The sequence below is a fragment of the Myotis davidii genome, unplaced genomic scaffold (assembly GCF_000327345.1).
Source record: "Myotis davidii unplaced genomic scaffold, ASM32734v1 scaffold604, whole genome shotgun sequence".
NCBI classification, from domain to species: Eukaryota; Metazoa; Chordata; class Mammalia; order Chiroptera; family Vespertilionidae; genus Myotis; species Myotis davidii.
In genome coordinates this window covers 245,846-254,309 of record NW_006294875.1, presented here as the reverse complement: position 1 = coordinate 254,309, position 8,464 = coordinate 245,846, and the positions used below count along the sequence as shown (strand labels likewise).

Here is an 8,464-nt window from a genome sequence, read left to right as displayed (position 1 = left end):
AGGAGTGGGGCTGCTGGCAGACAGGGGACCAGGTGCCATGGTGGAAGGGGCCGGGCAGGGGCCGAGACCCACCCCTGTGCCCACTGCAGCCTCGTGGCCCACAGTTCCTTTCAAGGTGCATGAATTTGTGCACTGGACCACTAGTAAATAAATAAATAAATAAAGTTCTGGACATGTTAAGTTTGAGATGGGCTTAGTCTGCTTTCTTTTGAATTTTAATTTTTTATTTTATTTTTTCAAATACAACTATTCTGTATTAGTTTCAGGTATACAGCATACCAATTAGAAAATCATGTACTTTACAGAGTGATCCCCCAATGTTTCAAGTACCCACCCGGCCCCATACATAGTTATTATGATATTATTAACTACATTTCCTATGATTTAATCTACATCCCTATGACTATGTTTAACTACCCATCTGTATTTAACCCCTTCATCTTTTTCACCCAGTCCCCTAACCTCCCTCCCCTCTGACAAAAGTCTGTTCTCTGTTTCTGAGTCTGTTTCTATTTTGTTTGTTTGTTCTTTAGATTCTACATATTACTGAAATTATATGGTATTTGTCTTTCTCTGTCTAAGTCCATCTGTGCTATCACAAAAGGTAAGATTTCACACAAGATGGTTCTTTTTTTTAAAATATATTTTATTGATTTTTTACAGAGAGGAAGGGAGAGAGATAGAGAGTTAGAAACATTGATGAGAGAGAAACATCGATCAGCTGCCTCCTGCACATCTCCCACTGGGGATGTGCCCGCAACCAAGGTACATGCCCTTGACCGGAATCGAACCTGGGACCTTTCAGTCTGCAGGCTGATGCTCTCTACTGAGCAAAACCGGTTTCGGCAAGATGGTTCTTGATGAAAACAAATGTGATCTAAAATGACACAACAACAAATTGAGAACTAATAACAGAGAAAAAAGATGGAAATTTGTGTAAGACTTTCAAAAAATAAAAGCACCTAGAACTTTGTGTTTCTTGGAGAATTTATTTCAAACTTGTAAGTAATAACACCATTATGAAGTAGGTACAGGATTACTACTCTCTTATAGATGAGTAAAAGAAAGGAATAGAAACTTTAAAAACTCATCCAAACTACGCAGAATATAAGGGGAGGAATTAGTATTATATAAATTGTAATAATTTATGGTAAATGTAGGAAACAATTACCTTATTTTTCTATGCCCTTATGTCAGACAGTGTTTGTCTCCAGCTCTAAAATCCCTCTTATAGTCTGGCTCTTGAAATCTGCAAACCACATCTCTGCCAGTAGGGGGAGCTAGAGCGAGAGACTGAAAGGCTGGAAAGGGAAGAAGAGACTTGCTTGCTGCACTCTGTTGGATCCCTACACCTTGACAGCAGCAGTTCCTTCCCACAGCAGCACCTGAGTCCACATGGCAGCTTTTCCAACATTTGCTGAGCCCACTTCATTGTCACTGCACCTCAACCCCAGAGATAGCAGCCCCAGGAGGCTGCATCGCTCCCCTGAGGTCTGGATCCCAGTCCCCTCATCTAAGTTTCTAAGTTTTAATAATTCCAACCTCTTCCTTTTGTTCACTCAGCCATGATGTCTTAGAGTCGTTTTTATCCTTTCCTAGTTAATGATTCTCTAAATGAAATTATTTTTATATTATAATCTATTATTTACTTTATAACTCAGAGTTATAAAATATCCCTTTAATAGTGATTTCTCCAGGTTATCTTAAAGCTAAAGGGATTATTGCAAATTCTCAAGAAAATTTATTGTGTAAAGACTTTCTTTTGCCCAAATTATATAATACAACCCAATTTGCTAAATGTTCAGGGTTCAGGATCTGGAAGATCAGCCACACACAAATGAAACAGAAAAGACACGAGATAATTTGGGAATATTGGGGGCCAGGCAGGTAAGTCCAACTCAAGAGGGTGCTCAGGCCTCACCAAGCTTTCATAGTCAGAGGTAAACAAGGTAGTGGTTACCATAGTTTCACAGTTCTTGTGAGTTTCACTTGTTTTGACCATCCTTACACTTCCTGCACTTCCCTCAGCCCATTAGCTTCCCAGATAAGATCTGGGGAGTGTCATAAGGTCAAGCCTAATTATGCTAAGAGGACTGTGCCCTCTAAGCTGGGACTTGTTTGTGACTTTGCCAACAGGTCAGTCCGAGGCTTAACCCTATATCGGTTCCCCAAAGTTCATGATTTTGATTTACCCAGCCTAGTTACATAACACATATTGCCATTAGGTGAAACAAAAGTTGTCCACAAGGGTTACCATTGTTTGAGAAGTGAGTGAGAGTTCCTTTCGCACATATGCCGGTGTGTCTTCGTGGACACAGAAGTTCTTGTGCTGGGGGCCCTTCCTGACCTCTCCCTATGTACCTCTTCATCTGGCTATTGATTTGTATCTTTTATAATAAACTGGTAAGTAAAGTGCCTTCCTGGAAAAAAATTTGGGGTGAGATCAGCATTTTAAAAATTCCCCAGAATTTTTATTCCAATGTGCAACCAAGGTTGGGAATTGACTTTTATTTATTTATATCCAAAACCCTATGCTAAATTCTATGCAGTACTGTATATGGAGTATATACAGTGCCTGTATATGGAGGCACTCGCTTTTTTAAATTTTTATTTTTATTTTTTACTTTTTTCAATTACAGTTTATTTTCAACATTATTTTGTATTGGCTTCAGGTGTACAGAATAGTGGTTAAACAATCATATATTTTACGAAGTGTTCCCCCTAATGTTTTCAGTACCCACCCGGCACAGCACTTCGCTTTTTTTTTAATTTTCCTTTATTTTATTTTTATTTATCTAGAGAGTTAGAAACATCAATGAGAGAGAAACATCAACCAGCTGGCTCTTGCACACCTCCTACTGGGGATGTGCCCGCAACCCAGGTACATGCCCTTGACCGGAATCAAACCTGGAACCTTTCAGTCCGCAGGCCAATGCTCTACCCACTGAGCCAAACCGGCTAGGGCAGCACTTCACTTTTTAATAGCATGCTATTCTTACATCAAGTAATTTTCTTGTGCATTTCTGTCTGTTCAAGCAATTAAAGATAAACAGGTTGATCATTTTAACTTATAACTATTTGTACCTTATTTATTGCCCCCTCTAACAGAACTAGTGGAGTTAAGATGCAAATGGAAACTGCAAGTTCAAAGCTATCAGAAATTAATGATTTACCCTCCCTGTTGTTGCAGAAAGATGACTATTTGATAACACTTGTGCTTATTTTGAAAGCAAAAGAGATGCCTGCTATAAATAATGCTCCAGTCTCCACTCCCCTAATCTACAAGTTTAAAATTGTAGCTACCTTTTAAAAATAATGTCAATACAAAATAATGTTTTATTGTGACATAATTTCAAATTTATAGAAAAGTTGTAAAAATAGTACAAATAATACCACATATCCCCTTCACCCAAATTCAATTGTTAACATTTTACCACATTTGTTTTATCATCCTCTCAATAGGTAGATAGATAGATGTAGATAAATGCAGGTAAATATAGATAGTTTTGATCCTTATGAGAGTAAGTTTAACATACAACTCTACCCCCTTAAAACTTCAGAGTGTATTTCACAAGAATACAAACATTCTCTTACATAACCACAGTTCAATCACAAGAATCAGGAAATTTAATGTTGATATAATACTATTATTCAATCTACAGCTCATAGTCAAATTTTCCCACTGTCCCAATTGTGTCCTTTCTAGCACTTTTTCCAGTCCAGGACCCAAACCAAGAGTACTACACAAGGCATTTAGTTGCTATGTCTCTCCAGTCTCCTTTCATCTGAAACAGTTCCTCAGCCTTCTTTGCCTTTCTTGACATCAACAGCTGTGAAGAGTACAGGCCAGTTATGTTATGGGAGGTCCCTCAATCTGGGTTTGTCTGGTGTTTTCTTTTTTTAAGTATGTTTTTATTGATTTTTAGAGGTAGAGGAAGGGAGAGGGATAGAAAGATAGAACCATAGATGAGAGAAACATCAATCAGCTACCCCCCACATGCCCCCTACTGTGTTGAGCCCACAACTAGGGCATGTGCCCTGATGGGTAATTGAACCAATGAGTTCTTGGTTCATGGGTCCATGCTCAACCACTGCGCAACATTGGATGGGATGGTTTTTTCTGATGTTTTCTAATGATTAGATTGAGTTTGGCATTTTTGGATGGGAATACCACATGAGATCTTGTGTGCTTCTCGCGGTAGCACGTTAGGAGGATCATGAAGTCAGCTTCTCCCATTCCTGGTGAGGTTAACTTTGAAAAGTGGTTAAGGTGGGGTCTGCTGTCTACCAGGTTTCTCCACTGTAAAGTGACTAATTACCCCTTTGTAATATCCTTGGGGGCTTGCAGAACCAGGACTAAAATGTGGTGAGCAAGGTGGGGCAGGCAAGTATTAGTCCAGCCCCTGATAAGGAGATACTAGTCTTCCTTTTTGAAAACACCTTGTCACATAAGCAATTCATCTGCCATCTTTTTTTAATATATATTTTTCTTGATAATAGAGAGGAAGGGAGAGAGAGATAGAAACATCAATGATGAGAGAGAATCATTGATTGGCTGCCTCCTGCACGCCTCACACAGGGATTGAGCCATCAACCTGGGGTTGTGCCCTGACCGACTGGGAATCGAACCATGATCATAGGTCAAAGCTCAACCACTGAACCACACTGGCCAGGCCATCTGCCATCTTTATCAGGTTCAGGAGGCAATCTTGCAAACCTAAAATTATATTATCAAATTTAAAAAACAAAATTGAAATCAAAGTTGATCTAAATGAGAAGAGGAAACAGGGAGCACAATCCGGGTGGATGAGGATTAAAAAAACAAAGCAAATGGAAAAGGGTGTGTTGGGCAAACTGTCACTGGTGATGGGAGCAGAAGGTTCAGGTCAGAATTACTGTGAAGGCCTCCCAATTGGACCCCCTAAGGCCATTTCTGTCCTCCATCATGTCACTCCTCGTTCTCCAAGTGAAAGACTAATCGCTCACCAGGCCCTGCAGGAACCACCCTCACCCACATGTCTGCCTTCTTCTCCCACCACTCGCCATAGATCACTGAGCTGCTCTGCTAGAACAAAGCAAGCTCAATTCACTTGGCTGGGGGACTTTGGGCCAATTCCCTGGTCTGGGACATTATGTCCCAGATAGCCCTGTGGCTACTTCCCTCCCCTCCTTCAGATTTGTGCTCAGTGTCCTCGTTAAGATCTTCTCTAACCACCCAAAAAATTCCTCCCAGCACACTCCCACTCCCTAGCTTCCTTTCTCTGCTTTACTTTCCTCCAGAGCATGTATCACCATTACAAAAATGTTTCTTTGTTTCATCTACTCCACCTCACCACCAGAAAAAGGATTTTTGTCAGTTTTGGTCACTTCTGGACCCCCAGTGCCTAGAATATGCCTGGTACATAGAGCTCAGTGTGTGTGTGTGTGTGTGTGTGTGTGTGTGTGTAAGGTTTAGAGGTGGGTTGGAACTCGATGCTACTGACTCTATGACTCTACCAGGATGGATTTATCATGAAGTTAATGAAGCTTAAGGAAAGGTCCTAGCAACATGTTTGCATAGCCACATGTTTAAATTTGCAAAAGTAAAATGCTTAAGCTGCAATCAGTGAAAAACACCATCTCTTTCCATTCCAGTGTCCCCTCCCTCACACTTCCTGTAATAGCTTAGTTCTGCATCAACTTAGCTAAACTGGACTATGTTTCTTTGTGTGTGTGTGTGTGTGTGTGTTTTTTTGCCTGTATGGTTCCAGGTTAGCACTGGCCACTAAAGACATGTTGTGGGAGGCAGATGCGAACCAGCAGTCCTATTTTTGAAGTTCTGAAGGTTAGTCCAGGGTGCCAGGCACCATGGCAACTCACACGCAGTAGTGTCACTGATCCGATCCCCCACTTGGATGGCACTGGGCTGCCACCGGATCTCCCATGTTCGGCTCTCCTCCCCAACTGCTGACTGTAACAACTTCCGCTCAACAACAGACACAGTGGCAGCAGCCCACAGACTCGTCCACCAGGTCCCACAGCTGCCAAAGATCTAACCCTGACTGACATACTTCCCGTGTGCTCAGTGGCACTGGAGTGGCCACAGGCATTTGGGGGGCCCAGCTAAGGGGAAGTTGAGTTGGAGATTCATTTCGCTGGGTTTCAGATATCCTTACATGGTTTGCAATCACTTCCACAAATGGTTAGGTCACTGCCAGCCATCCCAAGTAGGAAGGGCTCCCAAGAATGTGCCTATGGCCCACTGCCAGCAGGCATATGGCAATATGATCATGTCTTGGGGCACCTGGCACCACAAGTGTGTGGGTAGTGGACAAGAAACAAGGTTTAAAATGTACAGAGCCAAAGCAAGTCTATGGAAAGATCTTTCAAATGTATTATGTGATTTTATTTTCAAGTTTTGTGATGTTTCTGGTATTTGTCAGCTTTTTAACGTTTGTAATTTGTTATGCTTTCTTTTCTCATTCCAAATAATTATTCCTTTTTGTACCCAATGTTATATTATTAAGTGAGTATGACTGTTCTTAAAGAGGACCTCCAAACTGCATAAGGATTGGAGCCCATGAGATTTGGATCATCCCCTGCCCTTAAATATCAAGCCAGAGAAGTTGGCTTTTATCCTGGAGGCAATCAGAAACCATCCCAGGACTGTGGCAGACCTGTATACTGGAGCAGGTTACATTGGCTTGAGAGAGCTGTCAAATTTTCAGGAATTTTACAAAGTGGTTGACGTCATATTGGTAGCTTAAAATCAGCAACTGTGGGAGTATTTATACCACAGAAATTGACAACCGCTACAAATCAGGCCTTCCTCCACCCCCATTCCCAGAGAGCCAGTTGTAAAGTATAAACCAATACACCACTGGTACCAAGCGATTTCCTTGGTCATAAATCTTCATGAGAAAATATGCCCATAATTAATTCACTCTCAAGTGTAGCTGATAGAGACAACAGAGGGTATCATGTAGGAAATGATGCTTAAGAGCTCTGAGTACCTGAAGAAGATAAAAAAAAATTTTATAGGATGGGAAACTCTCAAGACAAAACTTCATCCACCCTCCAACTTTGCCTAAGATTAATCTGGCTGATTTCAGTACGATGTAGCAGACTTCTGAGTTTGTGTGTTGCATGCCATGACTTGGCCACTTAAGAAAGAACCGATTATGACATATGCAATTTAATATTCTTTTTTAAAAAATATATTTTATTGATTTTTTACAGAGAGGAAGGGAGAGAGATAGTTAGAAACATCGATGAGAGAGAGACATTGATCAGCTGCCTCCTGCACATCTCCTACTGGGGATGTGCCCGCAACCCAGGTACATGCCCTTGACCGGAATCGAACCTGGGACCTTTCAGTCCGCAGGCCTACGCTCTATCCACTGAGCCAAACCGGTTTCGGCGCAATTTAATATTCTAAACTGGATTTAGAATCACAATAAAAGGTCATTGTCTTTGCCTCTGGGGGATTTCAAAGTGTATATTAATATAAATATTTTCACCAATATTCTAAAATTACACAGACCACCAGCACGCTACCCATCGTGTTCCATGTGAAAGAAACATAGCGCTGAGCGATTGAGGCCGCAAGCGAGATGCCAGTGGCCATGGGTCCCTATGGACAGTTTCAGCCAAGCTGCTTCGACAGCGTGAAGATGGGCTTTGTGATGGGTTGCGTCGTGGGCATGATGGCTGGGGTGCTCTTTGGCACATTTTCCTGTTTCAGGATTGGAATGTGGGTTCAGGAGCTGATTGGCGGCATTGGGAAAGCCATGATGCAAAGTGGCAGCACCTTTAGCATATACATGGCTATCAAGATGGGCATCCGATGCTAATCAGGGCAATTGTTGCCCACATCTACCCCATCCCATCAGTCCCAATCCACGTACTATAATAAAAAGACTTTGAGTAAAAATAATCTATAATAATAAAAGCGTAATATGCTAATTAGACCAGACAGCTGAACGACCTAGGCGTCATTCCGGACATTCTTCCAGATAAAGCCCTTGCAGCAGGGGCCAAGGCAGAGGCAGTTAGGGGCAATCAGGCAGGCAGGTAGAGTGGTTAGGAGCGATCAGGCAGGCAGGTGAGAAGTTAAGGGTGATCAGGCAGGCAAGCAGAGGGTTTAGGGCGAACAGGCAGGCAGGTGAGGAGTTAGGGATGATCAGGCAAGCAGGGGAGCAGTCAGGAGCCAGCGGTCCCAGATTGTGAGAGGGTGCAGGCCAGGTTGAGGGACCTCTCCCCCCCGCTGCCCCCCACGCCATGAACGAATTTCATGCACTGGGCCTTTAGTAATAATAATAATTTTTAAAAAATAAAAGTACACAGACCATATTTCATTTAGTCTAAGAAAAAATGCTGCCAAAGGACTTGAATGTAAGACAGGAAACCATAAAAACCCTACAAGACTCCATAGGCAGCAAAATTGCAGACATATGTCATAGCAATATCTTTACAGGCATAGATC

At 42.0% G+C, this 8,464-nt stretch overlaps 1 pseudogene; it reads left to right on the top strand.

Moving 5' to 3' along the window:
• The first annotated feature begins 7,573 nt into the window (after positions 1-7,573).
• On the top strand, positions 7,574-7,832 carry LOC102754928 (annotated as a pseudogene).
• Positions 7,833-8,464: the final 632 nt, after the last annotated feature.